The sequence below is a fragment of the Bubalus kerabau genome, chromosome 14 (genome assembly GCF_029407905.1).
Source record: "Bubalus kerabau isolate K-KA32 ecotype Philippines breed swamp buffalo chromosome 14, PCC_UOA_SB_1v2, whole genome shotgun sequence".
NCBI lineage: Eukaryota > Metazoa > Chordata > Mammalia > Artiodactyla > Bovidae > Bubalus > Bubalus kerabau.
The window spans coordinates 69,780,019-69,802,309 of record NC_073637.1 but is presented as its reverse complement, the minus strand read 5'-3'; the positions used below and the strand labels follow the sequence as shown (position 1 = coordinate 69,802,309).

The following is a 22,291-nucleotide window of genomic DNA, read 5'->3' as shown; positions in this document are numbered from 1 at the left end:
CCAAAGAAGCAGGACTCGGCCGGATCTCGCCCAGCTCGGGTCTTCTCGTCCATCTTCATCACCGTCAGCTCTCCAACAACCCTGCTGGGTAGGATGGGACAATAACGCTCTAATCACCCCGGTAGCCGTGGGAAGCGTTGGGCAGCTCACCTATCCCGGGGTTTCCAGACTCTGCCCTCATCCAGGTGCTGAGACAGCAAAACCTTGAACATTTTCCTTTCAGCTCCTCAACCCCTTTCTTCGCTACCTGCCCGGCCACTCCTGCAAGCATACGACACCTCGGGTGAGCCCTTTGGCCACCTGAAGTCACATCTCAGGTAGGCCCTTGGGTCACTTGAGCTCTTGAAACTCCCTCGTGGCTCCGAGGTCCAAGGCCGTGGGCACCCGCGAGGCCTGAGAACGACGTTCTGGCCGAAGGACTCCAAATAAAGACGCAAGACTGCGGGGGCCCAGGACACTGTGGAGCAGATCCAGAAGGTGAGGTGACAGCCGGTAGCCCGCGCCCTCAGGTCGCTTGAGTCGCAGCGAGGCCGTCGTCGGGCGTCGTGGAGGCGGCGCTTGGCCCCCGCCCGCCCGCGGGCGCCCGGAGTCCCTGGCCGCTGCGCCCCGCCTTCTCGCCGCAGGAAACCCGGCAGCTGCCAGGACCAGGTCCGGGGGCCGCGTCGCGGGTGTGGCCGCCGCCACTTGAAGTCTGGGCTCTGAACCTGGCCCTGAGCACGGCCACCGCCGCCGCCATAGCTCCAGCGGCCGACCAGGTGCGTGCGCCGCCCGCCAGCCCCCGTCAGCCAACGGCTGGGCCTGGCTCCTCCGGGCGGGCGAGCCGAGGCGGGTGGCCGACCCCAGAGTGAGGGGAAATTTCCGAGTAGCTCGTTCGTGGGAGCGACTGACATACGGGGTGGGGAAGCCGCCGGGAGACCGGTCTGGTCTGTGGCTTCGGTAGCAAAGGCCCAGTAATGAGGAAATCGAATGAGGGCGCCGGGATGGAGGAGGATGCTGGGCGCAGAGGGCAGGAGCCAGGCATCATGGCTCCTTTTCCCTCTCGTCCCGGGACGCTGGAGGGGGTGCTCCGGACCCAAGCTGCCAAGATGCTTCCCTCGCCCGCATCTGGAAGCAATTCCTAGTTAACCCTTATCGGGAGGTCCTTTGTGGTTCTTTTCACCTTTTATCTTGTACTTTCATTTTTGGTGTGCAATTCTAGGCTCCACGCCGGATCTTAAGTTCCACGGGACAGAGCCCCTGTTGGACTTGTCAGGTCCTCAGTGTGGTTCAGACGGTAAAGCATCTGCCCGCAATGCGGGAGACCCAGGTTCGATTCCTGGGTTGGGAAGATCCCCCGGAGAAGGAAATGGCACCCCACTCCAGTACTCTTGCCTGGAAAATCCCATGGATGAAGGAGCCTGGTAGGCTGCAGACCATGGGGTCGCAAAGAATGGGACACGACTGAGCGACTTCACTTCTTTCAGTAGTAGTCAGTGAAGAATTGAGCAAAAAAGTGAGTTCCTATGGAGGAGAACTGGTGAATTAACGTCAGTGAATGAATACTCTTGAAATAGAGCTGAATGAAGGAATACATGAATGGATATAAATACACACAACGTGGAGGCAGTGGAGACAGAGGCTTACAACTCTTATCTTCTGGTAGTTTTCCAAAAGCTGTATAGATGTTGCACTCATAAACGCAGTCATTCTGATTGTGGCTGTTTAAAAGTTCTATGCTGTATTAAAATAATCCACAGAAGCACCCCTTCATTTTCCATTTTAGGGAGATTTCCCTTTATGCGTTGCTTAAAGTGGAGTACATCTAGGCTTCTGTTTTTTGTTTTTTGTTTTTTTGTGCTTGTATTTTATTTTCTGACTTTGCAGAATCAGTGTCACTATAATATATATATATATATTTTTACATTTATTGTGTACTTTATAATATTTTTAATGTATTTATGAAAGATAAGAGTGAATCTGAAGGCAGTACCATGTGACTCTGCCTTTAGTAATCTGTAAAACCAGACATTTCTTTGAATTCAGGATTGTGGAGGATCTTGCTTGCTTTCCCAAGACAGGTGCTGGCTGGTTTGTGGGTGACTAAAGAAGGCTGACTATAGTTCAGAGAGGAAAAGAGAGACATTTATCTGTGTGCAGATACTTGGGAAGTGACACAGGTGGAGACTGCTTTAATTCAATTGGTCACTGCTTCAGTTCCAGGTTTACAGGCCTGGGTTTCAGAAAACCTGGATGACTTTAGACTTGTTCCTTTATCTCTTTAGGTCTGTTTCTTAATCTTAGAAATGCAGGAGGTTCGGTAGGGCCCCTTCCTGAGGTAGACTTCAGGATTCTCTTTTAGTAGGTAAAAGGTGAAATTGCAGATGATTTTATGAAAGCTTAACTCACTTCAACTGCTCTGCTTGCGATTCTGTAGAATCTTGGCCCCACTGTCTTATCTGCAAATTATAACTCATTCCTCATCTTCTTCACATCTGCTGCAAAAGGACCTGGGAGTTTAAGATGAGAATTATAGACTCTGGGCAGGAGGGGAGAAAGGAGGGCAAAACTGTCTTGTGCATTGCCACAGGCTCCCCATCCTGGGTCTAACTTGTTTTCAATGCACCCAGCCTGACAATGCCAGGTATTTTCAATATATCTAGGGAATTATCACTATTAATTTGCCTGCATTTGAGATTAGTTATCATAGATCACAACATTTTGGAAATGGAAGGACCTTAGAGATTTTTAAAAGGCACTTAAAAAGTCATTTTTCATACATACTAAAATATTTCTTGCATGCTACATTTCACAAAGTCCCAAACGTGTTAAGTAAAATAAAATTAATGTTACCTACTTCTGTTCTTTCAAGTCTCTTGGGAAAAGTGAAGTCAGATGTGGTGCTTGGTGGAAAACAAAACAAAACAAAACAACTTTTTGTGACTCTGTTCTCAAAGATCCAGTTGTTGGGTCACATGTGATTCCAACATGGAATGTAACAGAGATGATATTTATGGGGCAATGACCACTCACCAAGCACTGTTACATTTAACCTTTTTACTTGTATTGCCCCATTTCAGCCTTGCTATAAACTTAAGTGCTGCATACCTTGTAATCCCTATTCCACCTTCCAAAAACAGAAACAGTGCTTTGAAAATGGGAAGGTCAGGTATTCAAAACACAGACAGATGGAGGCAGGGTTTCTCCCAGAAATGTAGACAATCCCTGCTAGGAAAATCTGTGTAACATTGGAGAATGTGGTCTCTGTGTGTGTTCCAGGATATATATTAAACTTTGGGGCATTGTGGATAGGGTGTTTAGAATGGGAGCTCAGGAGGGGGATAACTGAGACTGAATTACAGAGAATTGGTATAGCATTTTGAAAATTATTGAGTTCCATTGCTACTCTGGAAGACTCACATTTTTACATAGGTGCACATACATCCTAATGTTAAATGTGCTCAGATTTAATAATCCAGGGAGTATAAAAAGGATCAATCACATCAAGAGATATATGGGTGAGTGGCACCTACGGACATCAAACTGAATACAATGTTGTTTCTTGGGCTAGCTTCTGATCCTTGATAAGTTGCTACCTCCCAACCTCCTTCTTTATAAGAGTGACAACTCCTAATGCAAAGTACAATGCCTACCTTGCTGTAATCTAGGGGCAGGAATGCAGGATGAGTTTCCAGAACTCTTATAGTTAATTGACAAGAGGAAAAGAGAGGCCCATAAAGTAAGTGTTAAATTATTTTGTTTCTTCTTTGTCAGTCAAGTTTCATAGAAGGCAGAGACCAGTTGCAGTTGCTTGAAAAACTAAGAGTGATGCCAGTTTGATTTAGCTCAGGAGGCTGAAACTTTCTGCCCTGAAGGCTGGTGTGATGGAATAGACCTTCCCATTGCTCACAATATTATGAAAAAAACATTAAAGCAACAATTTTTATTACTTGCCCTGGAGCTAGAGCTTTAAAATGTACTTTCTTCTCCCCCTGCCCTCCCTAAACCACTTAGGTTTTTTAAAACAAACAACCCATTCATGTGTTTGCTACATCAGATTATTAGTCCTTTCCTTTATTCTTGGGCCCTGTTTCTTTATTGCAGCTAAGATGAAGGACTGGTGTGCTTCTGTGGAATTTTTCTTTAGTTATTATTTTATTCTGTGTGTGTTACTTTCAGTAACCATTTATTGAGTGTGTACTGTGTGTCAGATAAAGATGAATGAGATACCAAGTTTATGGAGGGAAGTGAGCCATCCACAAATAATTGCAGCACAGGGTAATGTGGAAGTAGTGGCCACTTATTCTCCCAGGAGAGAGGTTTGGTCAGAATTTAGGAAGACTTCACAGAGCAGGTGAATTTTGAACTGGATTTTGAAGCCTAAAGGCCAAAAGAAGGGAGAAAAGTGTTCTGAGAACAGAGAACAGGATGGGCAAAGAAAAGGAGGCAGTTTGAGCATGGCACTGCCAGGAAGAGACATGGATTGGGTGGGTCTTGTGAGGTTGGGGCCAGAGAAAGAAGGTCCTTGAATGTCATGTTATTTCAACTTTATCACAGCCTAGAAAATTTTATTTAAGAATTTTAAAGCTAATTCTTAATAGGAGGAGTGCTATAATTGGACTTTCTCTAGAAAATAACTCCAGCAATAATATTTTGGGGAAACTAGAGATGGAAAGCTGGGAGGCCAGAGGAAAATGAAGGATGCTGGTGCTATAGTCCAAAGGAAATAGGATAAGGGTCTAAACTAGCATAGGTTTGAGAGATAATCAGCAGATAGGGAGAACAGGGTTTAATGACTCGCTGGATATGGGAAGTAAGGTTGACAATAATTCTGAGGTTTCGGTATTGCTTACGTAGGTGGATGCAGATGCCACTAAGGAGGGCAATAAACATCAGATGAGGAAGAGGTTTGGGGAGGAAGACAGTGAGTAGAGACAACTCACGGATGTGAGAACATGTAGAAATATCCACGGGAGATCCTTGATGTACACTCTTGACTAGTGACTATAGTTGTACTGTGACATCATATAGCCAGGACCGGTCAAATTTTATGACAGATCCGCAGTCTAAATAGACAAATCAATTCAATAAATCATGTAAAAAGAGGGAAAAACACATTAGACTTTACTAATGATGCTTATATTTCAGGTGAGTTTCTTAGAACTCTAATTCTTATGTAAGTCCTACTGAAAAAAAAAGATACACAAACAGTCAGGGGTTATTAAAAATTATCATCTCACACGCTAGTAAAGTAATGCTCAAAATTCTCCAAGCCAGGCTTCAGCAATATGTGAACCGTGAACTTCCTGATGTTCAAGCTGGTTTTAGAAAAGGCAGAGGAACCAGAGATCAAATTGCCAACATCCACTGGATCATGGAAAAAGCAAGAGAGTTCCAGAAAAGCATCTATTTCTGCTTTATTGACTATGCCAAAGCCTTTGACTGTGTGGATCACAATCAACTGTGGAAAATTCTGAAAGAGATGGGAATACCAGACCACCTGACCTGCCTCTTGAGAAATTTGTATGCAGTCAGGAAGCAACAGTTAGAACTGGACATGGAACAACAGACTGGTTCCAAATAGGAAAAGGAGTATGTCAAGGCTGTATATTGTCACCCTGTGTATTTAACTTATATGCAGAGTACATCATGAGAAACGCTGGACTGGAAGAAACACAAGCTGGAATCAAGATTGCTGGGAGAAATATCAATAACCTCAGATATGCAGATGACACCACCCTTATGGCAGAAAGTGAAGAGGAACTCAAAAGCCTCTTGATGAAAGTGAAAGAGGAGAGTGAAAAAGTGGGCTTAAAGCTCAACATTCAGAAAATGAAGATCATGGCATCTGGTCCCATCACTTCATGGCAAATAGATGGGGAAACAGTGGAAACAGTGTCAGACTTTATTTTTCGGGGCTCCAAAATCACTGCAGATGGTGACTGCAGCCATGAAATTCAAAGACGCTTACTCCTTGGAAGGAAAGTTATGACCAACCTAGATAGCATATTCAAAAGCAGAGACATTACTTTGCCAACAAAGGTCCATCTAGTCAAGGCTATGGTTTTTCCTGTGGTCATGTATGGATGTGAGAGTTGGACTGTGAAGAAAGCTGAGCGCTGAAGAATTGATGCTTTTGAACTGTGGTGTTGGAGAAGACTCTTGAGAGTCCCTTGGACTGCAAGGAGATCCAACCAGTCCATTCTGAAGGAGATCAGCCCTGGGATTTCTTTGGAAGGAATGATGCCGAAGCTGAAACTCCAGTATTTTGGCCACCTCATGTGAAGAGTTGACTCATTGGAAAGGACTCTGATGCTGGGAGGGATTGGGTCAAGAGAAGAAGGGGACGACAGAGAATGAGATGGCTGGATGGCATCACTGACTCGATGGACGTGAGTCTGAGTGAACTCCGGGAGTTGGTGATGGACAGGGAGGCCTGGCGTGCTGCGATTCATGGGGTCGCAAAGAGTCAGACACGACTGAACAACTGATCTGATCTGATCTGATCTGATTTCCTTTAGGATGGACTGGTTGGATCTCTTTGCAGTCCTAGGGGCTCTCAAGAGTCTTCTCCAACACCACAGTTCAAAAGCATCAGTTCTTTGGTGCTCAGCTTTCTTTATAGTCCTACTCTCACATCCATACATGACTACTGGAAAAACCATAGCTTTGACTAGCCGGACCTTTGTTGACAAAGTAATGTCTCTGCTTTTTAATATGCTTTCTAGGTTGGTCATAGCTTTTCTTCCAAGGAGCAAGTGTCTCTTAATTCAACTTGTTAGGAAGAGACAAACAGGTGATTGTTTAGAGGTACTGTGTAGAGGGTTTGTTCTTATTCTGCAGATAAAGTATTGGAAGACTTTGAACTAAGAGAAGAATAACAGAGTAAGATAAAATGAGAAGGGTAATAATTAGAAGGAATTTTCAGAACATTTAATGAATTCTATGAGAAATAGTTGCTAACAAAGAAAAAGATTGATGTAGTGTTCTCTTAGGGTCATGGCATTAGACTTGCTTGGAAAAAAGGATATATTAGCATAGAACCTTATATATGAGAAAGAATTTTTACATTTGATTGTTACATGAACCCTCAGAAGCATGTGCAGCCAGGCACTATTATCTTTCTTTTATAAACTAAAAATCTTGATATGAAAGAGGCTGTAGTTTGTCTCAGATCCTGTAACTGGCAAGCACTCCAGGCCTTCTGAAATTCAGCCCACTGCTCTATCCATTGTTCTGGAATCTTGCTTGCCTGGGAACCTTGATGTGTTACAGTATGTCTCCTCCACTCCCACCATGTTCATCATGTAAAAATAAGAATAAAGCAGATGATATTTGAAGGTCAAGAAAACCAAGATCGGGAGAGAGGCAGTGATGAAAAGGCTCCTTACCGCCAGCTGTGCTACCATCCCTACTGCATCCCTACCATGCAGTAGGCATGGTCATGAAGTCTCTAGAGAATATCTGTGGAGCTCAAACAATACTTAAAATGTAATAGGAGAGTCTACAATATAAAACTATTTTATGATTAAATCTTACAAGAGGCCAATAACCCTTTAATTAAGTGGCATGTTAATGGCCACTAGGATCTGGTAAAGGCAAAGATCCTTCCCTAGAGCCCCCAGAAGAAATGCAGCCCTGCCAACACGTTGATTTTAGCTGGTAAGTCCAGTGTTGGATTTCTGACCTACAGAACTATAAGCATTTGTTTTGTTTAAGCCACCAATTTGTGGTCATTTGTTACAGCCAGCAATAGAAAACCAGTGCATTATCCTATAGATTTGCTGTAGGGTTAAGAAATGTAAGCATTTAGGAAAGGCCTTCTCAGTCAGTACTAGCTACTGTCATTATTATTTTTTTCACTGGTACTTTCTCTTCTGTCTTTGCCTTTTTGTAATAGCTGTCCTGTGGTTACCCCAGATTGTTGGAAATCACTCCCCTCCTTCCCTGAGACTGTGACCTTAGGAGTTCCTCACTCCCAGGGTAGCCAGTATTCAGTCTCCAGCATTGTTAGAATTACTATTCAGGTATTCCTACATTTTATGGGTTCAGTGGCTTCTGCTCCAGATAAGCCAGATCTGGGCTGTGACTCTCTGGATTTGCCTGTCTCTGTAGATTTTAGGGTGGTGGTTTGCTTTTTACCCTTGCTTCTCTGCACTAAGGGGAGTGGTTGTCAGTTTGTTCAGTTTTATTTCTTTCTGTAAGGTCAGGAGTAATGACAGAAGTGAAAACAGCGCTCTCAGTACCCTGTAGCTATAATGAGCTCCTCTGTTCTTAAGAGAATTCCATCTCTATACTGGATCCCTTTCTGTTCTTTGGTTTTCAACTCAGTTTCATTCCAAAGAATGCTTTCTGGATTTTTTCATAGATTGAGATGCCATTAACCAAAATAGAAAACCCAGAAAGGATTCTGTGATGTATCTGAAATACAGGGTACAAACAGGCTCAAAACCTGGGGAGGTTAGCCTTAACTCTTCCCTATTTCTCATCCTCCCAGATTTTAAGTCACCAAATGCTGTTGTGTCTACCGTTGATAGCACCTGAAATTTTCTGTTTTTTAATTGTCCCTGTCCTTTCTATCCCCTTCATGGATCACAGCCTTGTCACGGCAAAGGGAATTAACTCAATGAAGCCATGTGCCATGCCATGCAGGGCTACCCAGGACAGATGGGGTCATAGTGAAGAGTTCTGACAAAATGTGGTCCACTGGAGAAAGAAATGGCAGCCTACTCCAGTATTCTTGCCTGGAGAACCCCGTGAACAGTATGAAAAGGCAAAAAGATATGACACTGGAAGATGAGCCCACCAGGTCAGAAGGTGTCCAGCGTGCTGCTGGGGAAGAGCAGAGGGCAATTACTAATAGCTCCAGAAAGAATGAATGGCTGAGCCAAAGCAGAAATGATGGTTAGCTGTGGATGTGTCTGGTGGTGAAAGTAAAGTCCAAATCTCTAAAGAACAACATTGCATAGGAACCTGGAATGTTAGGTCCATGAATTAAGGTAAATTGGATGTGATCAAGCAGAAGATGGCAAGATTGAATATTGACATCTAAGGAATCAGTGAAATAAAGTGGACAGAATAGGAAAATTTAATTCAGATGATCTTTATATCTACTCTGTGGACAAGAATCCCTTAGAAGAAATGGAGTATCCCTCATAGTCAACAGAAGAATCTGAAAGGCAGTACTTGGGTGCAACCTCAAAAATGACAGAATAATCTTGGTTTGTTTGCATGGCAAACCATTCAGTATCACAGTAATCCAAGTCTATATCCCAATCACTGATGCTGAAGAAGCTGGAGTTGACCGGTTCTGTGAAGACCTACAATACCTTCTGGAACTAATACCAAAAAGAAAAGAGTTTCTTGATGCTTTTGAATTGTGGTCCCAGAGAAGACTTTTGAGAGACCCTTGGACTTCAAGGAGATAAACCAGTCCATCCTAAAGGAAATCAACCCTGAATATTCATTGGAAGGACTGATGCTGAAGCTGAAGTGTCAATACTTTGGCCACCTGATGCTAAGAACTGACTCATTGGAAAAGACACTGATGTTGGGAAAGATTGAGGGCAGGAGGAGAAGAGGGCAACAGAAGATGAGATGGTTAGATAGCATCATCAACTCAGTGGACATGAATTTGAGCAAATTCTGGGAGATAGTAGATGACAGAGGAATCTGATGTGGTGCAGTTCATGGAGTTGCAAATGTTTGGATGTGACTTTAGTGACTGACCAAGAACAGCAATCCTTTCTATCATGGCTCTAGTGATATCCTTTATTGTTTCTTGCCTTGGACAGGCAGAGTCTTTTAATCTTCCACACTGCTTCAAGAGTTGGATCATAGGCCAGATCATATGATTTTCCTTCTCAGAAGACCTACACTTTGAGAAATTATCTGTGAAATAAAGTAGAAACTCCTAATGTGACATTTAAAGTTCTTAAAGATTTGGCATTAAAATGTATTTCTCAGTGCATTCCTTGTGCCTTCACTTACTGAATTAGTTCTCTAGGCCTGTCATAACAAAATACCACTGACTGTGTAGCTTAAGCAGTAGAAATTTATTTTCTCATAGTTATAGAAGTTGAAAGTCCAAGCTCAACGTGTCAACAGGTTTGGTTTCTTCTGAAGCTTCTCTCCTTGGCTTGCAGATGTTCATCTTCTTGCTGTTTCCTCATATGGTCATTTTTTTATTTTCTGTTCATGTGTACTCCAGTGTCTCTATATGTCCAAACTTCCTCTTCAATCAGGTTATATTAGCCCACCTCCCCCAGTGCTCTCATTTTAACTTAATTACCTCTTTAAAGTCCCCATCTCCAAATATCATCGCATTCTGAGGCCCTGGGTTGTAGGGCTTAAGCATATGAACTGGGGTGTGGCAGAGTTCAGCCCATAACACCTGAAAGACCCCTCCATGTCTTATTCTATATGTGTATATTGGATTGCATCATGGGTGCACATCTTGACATGGGAAGATTTGAAAGATACTGATTCCTGGGTCCCACCTAACTGTGGGTTCTGAACCACTATGTCTGAAATGGGACTGGGAATACATTTGTTGTATGCATGTGTATGTTTCAGTTTCCCTCTAGTGCTTTATAATATTGCAGCTTTTTATACCCCAGACTTTTTAAAATAAGTAAGTTCTGGAGAACATGTTATAAATGTTCACATCTTTACTCACGGTTGTTCTTTAACTAGAAAGACCCTTCCTACTATACAACTGTGAAAATTCATCTGTCCTGCTAGGCTGAGCTGAAATACCATCTTCTCTGTTATTACTTCCTTGTTCTCTCCTGTGATAATCCTGCACAACTTTATTATTACAGTTGACCCTTGAACAACTTGGGGATTAGGGGCACCAACCCCATAGCAGTCAGAAATCGGAGAATAACTTTACAGTTAGCCCCATCTATCTGTAGTCCTCAGATTCAACCAACATTTGATCCTGTAGTACTGCAGTATTTATTGAAAGAAATCCAGATATGGGTGCACACACACTGTTCAAACCCATGTTGTTCAAGGGTCAACTGTACTTTATTGTTAATACTTGAGAATCGGTTTCTTATTTTGTGTGTGTCCTAGTCATTTGCCTTCATCTTTCACCAGCTTCCTAAGGCCTAGGCCTAGGATGACATATTCTTTATTTCTGTATATCTGAAACAGTTGTAGGTGCTCTGAGCATAGGTAATCAGTCACTGTCTGTAGTATGAATAAATGAACTCATTAATAAATGCTAATAATTTCTTTTTCTTTAAGTGGGTTTTTAAAAACTGGGCTATTGTTGCTTTACAATTTGATAAGCTTATTTGTTTTATCCAATGCTCTCCACTGGATAAAAAGTCGTAAGAAAATTATTAGCTTTACAATGTAAAACTAATGGCAGATTTTACTCTTGAATTGGGTATCCTTAACATGATACAAGAGCAATATTCTTCATATGTATTTCCCACTTAGAACTTTAAACATGTAAAAAAGTTTCCTGTAGAAGGTGTTTGATAATAGGAAGAGAATATAGTGAAGGCATCATAACAATTTGTGATAATGACAAATTTTTCTTTTTGCATTGCATTTTCAAGGCAGAGTGTGGATGGTTCAATTCTTAAAGATGAATGGATTTCCCAGCGTCCACTCGTATATCCTTGTTTATCCTCCCAATCAAGAACTGATTCCTTTTAGGGGGGATATGTTAAGGTGGAAATCTATTAGCTGAGCTAATACTAAGTGTGTTTTTCTGGGTCAGTGAATAACAGAGACAGTTCTTGAAATAATTACATCAGCTAAGACCCAGTTTCTGAGTAGGGATCAAGAGTCCGACTTACCCTTTGTCAGTCTTCACAAAACTACTAAAACTTGTAGAGATGGAGTAATCGCCTCTTAAATAATAGCTCCAAAGCCTTTTCTGAACCAGAGCAGGCAGTAACAGGGATTGGCAGGGGAAGGACTGATGTCTACGCATGAGGGGAAAAATGACTCTGCCTTGAAAAAACAGATGAGCCTTTGGATGCGGAAATTTACAAGACTCAGAGAGCCCTGAAACATCTTTAGAAGCTGAGCCCAGCTGAATAATGGGAGGCTGTGTGCTGGCTTGGCATGGGAGCCTGTCTGGCACAAACTACACTGTAAACAACTCTTCAAACATTTGCATCTGCATACATGACATTAGATTCTCAAAATGTCCAATTAAACACTTTTCAATAAAAGAAATGTTTGCTTCCTCAGTTGACCTGGTGTCAGCCTGGCCTTTCTGGTGGGGAAGGAGTTGCAGCCGATACTGTTGAATGCCCTTTATTTCTGGACCCAGTCATGTCCTTCTGGTGGTTAGGATTCAATGCTTTCATTGCCATGGCCTGGGTTCTATCCCTGATCAGGGAACTAAGATGCACAAGCCGAGTGGTGCAGCCAAAAAAAAAAAAAAAAGAAAAAAAGGGTCTTCTTGAAAGCTGTGGAAACTGCACCAACCTGTGGGCCATGGGATTAGGTTAGGTAACTAGAGGGAAACTCTGAGGCAGTGAGTGCTTTTCAAACTCAAGAAAACCTACTTGGTGCTTTAGTTGTTTTGTCCTTTGAGCTTGAAAAGTTATAAAAGTGATGATAGTAGCTGAGAAAGTGAAAAAGGGCAGTGTTGATTTATTTTAAAAATATTATTCTCTTGAGAACTATAAGAGAACTATATATAATTCAGTTTTTCAACATTTCAGCAAATATATATTGAATAAGTGTTAATGGTGTGTAAGTATTATGTGTGTCTGTGTGTATGCATTTCCCTGTCTGTGCTGACAGACACGGAACTGCTCAAATTGTGATTGGTATAGCAATGAAGCTTTTGGACACACGACGTAGATGCACACAGGGAGAGAGGAAGGGAATAAGAGAGAAGAATCAAATTTAGATTATTCTTTAGCAAAGTGGGCATGTATAAGGAAGTGAAAAGCAAGTGACCTTGAGTACATTTTTCAATGCTACTAGCTTTAGTTTCCTAGTCTGTAAAATAGGGAATATAGTATCAAGAACATCGAAGTTTATTGTCAGAATTAATTAAAATGATCTATATAAACTGCTTACAGGCTTCCCACATGGCCCATTGATAAAGAACCCTTCTACAAATGCCGGAGACGTGGGTTCAGTCCCTGAGTCAGGAAGATCCCCTGGAGGAGGAAATGGCAACCCACTCCAGTATTCTTGGCTGGAATATTCCATGGACAGAGGAGCCTGGTGGTTTATAGTCCATGGGGTTGCAAAGAGCTGGACACACTGAAGCAATTGAGCACGTATGCAAACTGCTCACAGTGGCACTTGCCACATTGTGAATGCTCAGTCAATGTTAGCTAATGATGAAATATGAATAACTTTTGGGACAGAGAAGATTTAAGCATTCCTATATGATAAAGGGAAGGAGCCAATAAGAAGGAAAAAACTGGATAGTTGGTGTGTGGCTGTACCACACTGAGTCCATTTTGTCAGCTCTATTTTAGGTCCACAGTTCTAACCCCTACCCCCCTTTCTGTGAGGCTGAGCTTTAGCTTAATTGACAAGAATTCACCCAAGCTAGATATGTTCCCCATCAATGTTTACCCATGTCTTCTGGTATGAAAACTGGAAGCCTGCCTTATGCTTACACAGATGGTTACTGGTCGTGAGATCCCTGAGGAGGGAAAAAATCCCCCGTCCCCATCGGTGTGGTCGTGCTTCTCACTCGATAGTTGGATTCTGTTTTTAGCTTTGGCCCCTTTAGATCCCCTGTACCCCTTTCCGTGGTGCAAAGTGCAACTGCAAATGCCTCCAGATCATCCCATCTGCCTGATCCTTCCTGCCTATGTGTAGGTTACCCACAGTAAACTTCATAATTGCACTTAATGGAATTGCCTGCTTTGTTTTCTGGTCTCAAAGTTCCTGGTCAGTTTGGAGGATATTCTTCAGTAATTGCTACAGTATGGATAGAGAATTTGGCTTTGGAAAGGAGAGTGCACAATTCTTTCACTGAGATGGGAGCTGAGAAGAATTGTGTAGATAAAGGGATAGAAAAGTTTTGGGTTGAGGATGAAGAAAGCCAAGTCATCTCATGGTCATAATATCATATTCTCAGTTATGTAGAAGAGGAGAGCTTTTGATGAGTATGAGGGGAGTAGAGGTTGAATCTGGGGCTTAAAGAGAGTGGAAAAACTTTGTAGCAGCTGCTGTGGGGAATTTGATAGGAGTCAGTTGAAGATAAATATAAGGGTTGCTGAGCAATGCAAGGGACCCAGCTGAGATCAGACAGCCTTAGTTCATAGTGGAGATATTTGCCATGGTTAAGAAAATGTTGATGATAATATCATGGAGCACGTGCAATTTTGAAGAATTGGCAGCTTAGATGAAGAGGAAAGGCAAAGGTGTTCTAAGGTGCTAATGAAAGCATTCTTGGAATCGTTAACCACCAGATGATGTTGTGAGCCAAGATTAATCTGAAATGGTTAGTTGGGTAGACAGAAATACAGTCAGACTGGAGGCAAGGAAGTGTCTTAGTTAGCTCCAGCTGCTGTAACAAAGTGCCATAGAGAGGGTGGCTTATGCATGGCAGAAATTTACTTCTTGCAGTCTGGAGGCTAGAAGTCTGAGATCAAGGTGCCAACATGGTCAGATTCTGCTGAGGACCCTCTTCTGGGTGGTAGACTGCCACTTTCTCATAGTAGCCTCACATGGCAAAAATAGAAGGTGCCCCTCTTACAAGGGAACAAATCCCATTCATGAGGACTATATCCTCATGACCTAATTAACTATCAAAGGCCCCACCTGCTGATACTGTCACATTATTATGGTGGTATTACATGCATTTTATGGTGACACATTCAGTCTGCTGCTGGAGGCTCTTCACTTAGCTGGCATCAATCTAGCTGCTACTCTGCCACACATGTGCTGGGTGGTGGGGATACAAGGATGAAGAAAACCCAATTCACTTTAAAAGCTCAAAAGCATTTATTGAGCTTCTGCTGTATACTAGGCAGATCATACATAGGACATTGATTTTTCCCTTGAAAAGCTTTAAGACTGGTGACATAATCCAGATAATTTTGATTCAGAATTTTGATTCAGAAACGGTAAACTTTAAAGGAGTTAAGCAGAGGGTGCTAGAAAATTGTAGAAGAATACATGCAACACATTCTGTGAGAAGAGGAACCAGGTCAGGAAAAGCACCCGGGAAAAACTGTGCCTGAGTTGACTCAAAAAGATGGAATGAGAGTGGAGGTGGAGAAAAAGCAGAGCGAGGGGATTGCAGATAAGAAAAGGTTTCAGAGAGAAGGTGATCTTTGAGATGTGTGATGTATGATACTACTGCTAAGGTAGAAAGATAAAAGACCAGAATTACAGTGGTGACATTTTTGTTGGCAGGGAGAAAAGGAAGGGATGCCAGAGGACAGAATGATAAGATTTAGTGACATTGCATATGTGGGAGAATGAGTAGATGAGACTGAACGAGAGGACAGTTATGTTTACATTAACAGAAAGAGGCAAATCCTCTTTCTGGGTTAGAGAAGATTCTGGGGAAGGTGATGAGTTTGGAGATTTTGAATCAGAATATCTGGTTAGAAGTGAAAGTAATCTAACTAAAATATACTAAACCAAAAGGAGAGATCTGTAACTTTCATAACTGGAAAGTTCAGAGATACTTTTAGTATCTCTGATACATGGTGTTAGGCATGGCAGGATTCAGGTTACAAATGATGTGATATGGACCGATCTCTAGCCCTGTTGTCTCTATCTCTTGGCTTAGCTTGTCCTGTTTAGCTTCATTTTGTAGACGGGTTCTCAGTATACAATAGGCAAAATGGGTACCTATATCTATAGATTCCCATCCTGGCATTCCCAGTGGACACAACGTTTCCTTTTCCGCAGTTTTATACATGAAGACTTTATTTTACCTTTTCCCAATTATAATTTAAAAAATGTAAATTATTTCAAATGTTCAATATTCAGTGTAGTCTGATTGAGGGACAACTATAATTGTCTTCAAATCATTTGAAGTTAAAGACATTTGTATTTTCCAAGTTTATTTTATTTCCATCAATCTAGGAAACTTTTAAACATCTTTCTACCAAGTTTCTTGAATTTTTACCCCTTTATTTATTTATGCTGTTCTAATCATACCTCACATCAGATTTTTCTGTTAATTTTCCCTAATCAGAAGACTCAAGAAAATCCTCCGTTTAAAATAATTGCATTTACATTGTCATTTGTCATTGCATTTATTGCAATCAATGAAATTAAAAGGTAATTCAACCAATATTATTTGAGCATCTTTTTGATTTTAGACTGAAATATGGAGGAAATCAAAATACATAGTTACATAAAACAAAGCTGTCTGTTTTCAAGACAGTCACGGTCTAGCGTCAGAGACAAACCACGAACATAACACTCGGATGATCAGCAGTGATCCTCGGGAGGAATATAAGCAGAGGGCTCTGACGCCCACAGAGCAGAGAGGCTCACTTCTGGCCCAAGAGCGAGGCCCCAAGGGCTGCTCAAAGATAGGACAGAGGCAATGCAGGGGCCAGTCGGTGTGTAGGATTTGAGGGAGAAGGAAGAAGGGAAGGCTGCCCACCAAGTTCTGAGAATTTATAGTGTGTTCTATCATGAATGGAAATCTAGAAAGACGTTAAGGAGAAGGGGTTGCGAATTTAGTTAGGCTTTGAAGGTATCCACAAGTTGAGATGCCTCCCAGGCGCGTTTGAGAATGTAGGTCTGGTCCAAGAAAACAAACACAGGGTTTGGGATCAGGTGCAAAGAGACACTGAATATGGTTAAGTTGGGTGAGAAAAGCATTTGGTAGGAGAATAATAGCAGCAAACTCAATAGATCTTAGAGGGATCTAATGTCAGCACAAAAGGAACATTTAGAAAACAAATCCCAATGATAGATGCGTGTCTGAGTTCCCATCTTTTAATTGCAAGGAGAGGCTCTTCTTCCTCCCTCCCTCCCTTCCTTTCTTCCTTTCTTTTTACACTTAAAAAAATAAATTGTTTACCCATTTCTCCCAGTCTTAAACCCTTGCGTGTGGCAGCCACCAGTTTGTTCTCTGTATCTATGAGCCTGTTTTCATTTTAGTTCAATTTTTTAAGATTCCACTTTAAAAATTAAGTGGAATGGGATTTATCTTTGTCTGACTTATTTCACTTGGCATAATGCCCTCATTTTTGTCTAAATTTCTAACTGTATTTTTCTGTTATGTTTCTCACCCTGGAGAAGTGGCTGTCTGTAGGGATGTCCTATGTGTTCCAGCAGTATACTCCTCTCTCAACCCAAAGGCCAGGGACCAGCTGGTCCCAGGGTAGGTTCTGCTCTGTGTTTGTGAACTCGGTTCTCCAGTGTGCTGAATTGTAGCTTACTTGCTTCTGGTGTCTGGCTTCCTGGTGGGAGGGGCCAGTCCTTGCCCACTAGTGGGCAGACCTGGGCCTGGTTGCTCTGGTGGACAGGGCCACACCAAGGAGTGTGTCTAGAAGTGACTGTGAGTTCAGAAAGTCTTTTGGTAGCCTGTCTGCTGATGAGCCTGTGTTCCAGCTCTGTTGGTTGTTTGGCCTGAGGCATCCCAGCACTGGAACCTACAGCTGTTCACTGGGGCCAGGTCTTGGTGCCAAAATGCTGGCCTCCTGATACCTCCACCACCAGTGTTCTTGTCAGTAAGTGAGTCATAGTCATCCCCTGCCTCCCCAGGAGACCTGCTAAGACCAGTAGGTAGGTTTGGCCTAGGCTTATATGAAATTCTGGGTCCTGGTGCCCATGAGACCTTGTGTGCGCCCTCCAAGAGTACAGTTTCTGTTTCTCCTAGTTCTGTGGATCTCCTGCGCTCATGCCCTGCTGGCCTTCAATGCCAAATGCTTTGGGGGCTCCTCCCCCTGATGACAGACCCCCTGACAGGGGAGCCTGTCATGGGACTCAGAGCTCTCACTCCTATGGAAGAATTTCTGTGATATAATTATTCTCCAGTTTATAGGTCTGCCTTAGGGGGATGGGGGGACGGAATTTGATTATATCACTAGTGTATTGCACTGTGGAGAAGGCAATGGCACCCCACTCCAGTGCTCTGGCCTGGAAAATCCCATGGACGGAGCAGCCTGGTAGGCTGCAGTCCATGGGGTCACGAACAGTTGGACACGACTGAGCGACTTCACTTTCACTTTTCACTCTCATGCATTGGAGAAGGAAATGGCAACCCACTCCAGTGTTCTTGCCTGGAGAATCCCAGGGACAGAGGAGCCTGGTGGGCTGCTGTCTATGGAGTTGCACGGGGTTGGACAACGAGCAGCAGCATTGCTCTAATCCTCTTGTTGTGTTCCTTCTTATGTCCTTAGATATATAATATCCTTTTTGGTAGGTTTCAGTCTTTTTTGTCAGAGGTTGTTCAGCAGTTAGTTGAGATTTGGTGTGCTCAAGAGTGAAAGTGAGCTCCAAGTCCTACTCCACCATTGTGTCCCTCTGTCAATTTGGTGTAATGCTCTTGAAATCCATGCATTTTGTTGAAAATGCTAAGATTTCACTCTTTTTTTTTTTTTTTTATGGCTGAAGAGGATTCCATTGCATAGATATTGCAGTTTCTTTATCCATTTACCCATGGATGGACAGTTGTTGCCAGTATATTGGCTAATATAAATAATGCTGCAATGAGTGCATATATTAAGTGTTTTGTTTTCTTCAAATAAATACTCAGAAGTGGAATTTCTGGATCATACGATTAGTTTTATTTTTAATTTTTTGAGGAACCTGCTTTCCAGCAATGGAATGCAGCAATGTGCATTCCTCTCAGCAGTGCACACAGGTTTCCTTTTCTCCAAATCCTTGCTAACACTTGTCATTCTAGTTGTTTTGATAGCAGCCATTCTAACAGGCGTGAGGTGGTGTTACGGCTTTGATTTGCATTTCCCTGATGATTAGTATAAAAGCAAAAACAACACCCCGTTGTGGACGTGACTGGTGTTGGAAGTAAAGTCCGATGCTGTAAAGAGCAATATTGCATAGGAACCTGGAATGTTAGGTCAAAGAATCAAGGCAAGTTGGAAGTGGTCAAACAGGAGATGGCAAGAGTGAACGTCAATGTTTTAGGAATCCATGGAAAAAATGGGCCAGAATGGGTGAATTTAACTCAGATGACCATTATATCTACTACTGTGGGCAAGAATCCCATAGAAGAAATGGAGTAGCCCTCATATTCAACAAAAGAGTTTAAAATGCAGTACTTGCATGCAATCTCAAAAATGACAGAAAGATCTCTGTTCGTTTCCAAGGCAAACGATTCAATATCACAGTAATCCAAGTCTATGCCCCAACCAGTAATGCTGAAGAAGCTGAAGTTGAATGGTTCTATGAAGACCTACAAGACCTTCTAGAATTAACACACAAAAAAGATGTCCTTTTCATTACAGAGGACTCGAATGCAAAAGTAGGAAGTCAAGAGATACCTGGAGTAACAGGCAAGTTTGGCCTTGGAGTACAAAGCAAAGCAGGCTAACAGAGTTTTGCCAAGAGAACACACTGATCATAGCAAACACCCTCTTCCAACAACGCAAGAAAAGACTCTACACATAGACATCACCAGATGGTTAATACCAAAATCAGATTGATTATATTCTTTGCAGCCAAAGATGGAGAAGCTCTACATAGTCAGCAAAAACAAGACTGACTGTGGCTCAGACCATGAACTCCTTATTGCCAAATTCCGACTTAAATTGAAGAAAGTAGGGAAAACCAATAGACCATTCAGGTATGACCTAAATCAAATCCCTTATACTTATACAGTAGAAGTAACAAATAGATTCAAGGGATTAGATTTGTTAGAGTGCCTGAAGAACTATGGACAGAGGTTTGTGACATTGTACAGGAGGCAGGGATCAAGACCATCCACAAGAAAAAGAAATGCAAAAAGGCAAACTGGTTGTATGAGGAGGCCTTAAAAATAGCTGAGAAAAGAAGAGAAGCAAAAGACAAAGGAAATAAAGAAAGATATATCTATTTGAATGCAGAGTTCCAAAGAATATCAAGGAGAGATACGTAAGCCTGCCTCAGTGATCATTGCAAAGAGATAGAAGAAAACAATAGTATGGGAAAGACTAGAGACCTCTTCAAGAAAATTAGAGATACCAACGGAATATTTCCTGCAAAGATGGGCTCAATAAAGGACAGGAATGATATGGACCTAAAAGAAGCAGAAGATATTAAGAAGAGGTGGCAAGAATAGATAGACAAACTATACAGAAAAGATCTTCATGACCCAGATAACCAGAATGGTGTGTTCACTCACCTAGAGCCAGACATCCTGGAATGCGAAGTCAAGTGGGCCTTAGGAAGCATCACTATGAATAAAGCTAGTGGAGGTGATGGAATTCCAGTTGAGCTATTTCAAATCCTAAAAGATGATGCTGTGAAAGTGCTGCATTCATTATGCCAACAAATTTGGAACACTCAGCAGTGGCCACAGGCCTGGAAAAAGTCAGTTTTCCTTCCAATCCCAAAGAAAGACAATACCAAAGAATATTCAAACTACCACACAATTGCACTCATCTCACACGCTAGCAAAGTAATGCTCAAAATTCTCCAAGCCAGGCTTCAATAGTATGTGGAACGTGAACTTCCAGATATTCAAGCTGGCTTTAGAAAAGGCAGAGGAACCAGAGATCAAATTGCCAATATCCACTGGATCATCAAAAAAGCAAGAGAGTTCCAGAAAAACATCTATTTCTGCTTTATTGACTACGCCAAAGCCTTTGACTGTGTGGATCACAATAAACTGTGGAAAATTCTGAAGGAGATGGGAATACCAGACCACCTGACCTGTCTCCTGAGAAATCTGTATGCAGATCAAGAAGCAAGAGTTAGAACTGGACATGGAACAACAGACTGGTTCGAAATCAGGAAAGGAGTTCGTCAAGGCTGTATATTGTCACCCTTCTTATTTAACTTCTGTGCAGAATACATCATGTGAAATGCCCGGCTGGATAAAGCACAAGCTGGAATCAAGATTGCCCGGAAGAAATATCAGTAACCTCAGATATGCAGATGACACCACCCTTATGGCAGAAAGCAAAGAGGAACTTAAGAACCTCTTGATGTAAGTGAAAGAGGAGAGTGAAAAAGCTGGCTTAAAACTCAACATTCAGAAAACTAAGATCATGGCATTCAGTCTCATCACTTCATGGCAAATAGATGGGGAAACAATGGAAACAGTGAGAGACTATTTTTTGGGCTCCAAAATTACTGCAGGTTGTGACTGAAGCCATGAAATTAAAAGACACTTGTTCCTTGGAAGAAAATCTATGACCAACCTAGACAGCATATTAAAAAGCAGAGACATTACTTTGCCAACAAAGGTCTGTCTAGTCAAGGCTATGGTTTTTCCAGTGGTCATGTATGGATGTGAGAGTTGGACTATAAAGAAAGCTGAGTGCTGAAGGATTGATGCTTTTGAACTGTGATATTGGAGAAGACTCTTGAGAGTCCCTTGGACTGCAAGGAAATCCAACCAGTCTATCCTAAAGGAAATCAGTCCTGAATATTCATTGGAAGGACTGATGCTGAAGCTGAAGCTCTAGTACTTTGGCCATCTGATGCGATGAACTAACTCATTGGAAAAGATGCTGATGCTGGGAAGGATAGAAGGCAGGAGAAGAAGGGGATGACAGAGGATGAGATGGTTGGATGGCATCACGGACTCAGTGGATATGAGTTTGAGTAAACTCCAGGAGTTGGTGATGGATAGGGCAGCCTGGCATGCTGCAGAACATGGGGTCGCAAAGAGTTGGACACGACTGAGTGACTGAACTGAACTGATTATTGATAATGTAGAACATCTTTTTTTGTACCTATAGGCTTCTTGCATGTCTTATTTGGAAAATATTTACTCAGATCTTATACCAATTTTTTAATTGGAATCTTTTTTTTTTTGTTATTAGGTTGAAGTGAAGTGAAGTCGCTCAGCTGTGTCCAACTCTTTGCGACCCCATGGACAGTAGCCTACAAGGCTCCTCAGTCCATGGAATTTTCCAGGCAAGCGTACTGGAGTGGGTTGCTGTTTAGTTATTTATATATTTTGGATATTTAGCCCTATGAGTTGCAAATATTTTCTCCTATTCAGTAGATAGCCTTTTCATTTTATTGATGGTAGTTCTAGTTTTAATTTTTTGAGGAGACTGTTTTCCATAGTGGGTGCACCAGTGTACATGTGTACTTTGCTGTATAGAAGCTTTCAGTTTGATATAGTCCCACTTGTTTATTTTTGCTTGGTGTCAGATTAGAAAAATCATTGCTAAGACTTAGGCCTAGGAGCTTACTGTCTATGTTTTCCTTTAGGATTTTA

General features: G+C 42.1%; 1 protein-coding gene across 1 annotated transcript in view; it reads left to right on the top strand.

The window, feature by feature from the left end:
- The first annotated feature begins 596 nt into the window (after window positions 1-596).
- CPQ (carboxypeptidase Q) overlaps window positions 597-22,291 on the top strand; it is a 572,322-nt gene continuing 550,627 nt past the window's right edge. Inside the window, exon 1 of the mRNA XM_055546605.1 lies at window positions 597-755. The gene's annotated coding sequence lies outside the window, so the exon portion shown is untranslated. The remainder of the gene's footprint in view (window positions 756-22,291) is intronic.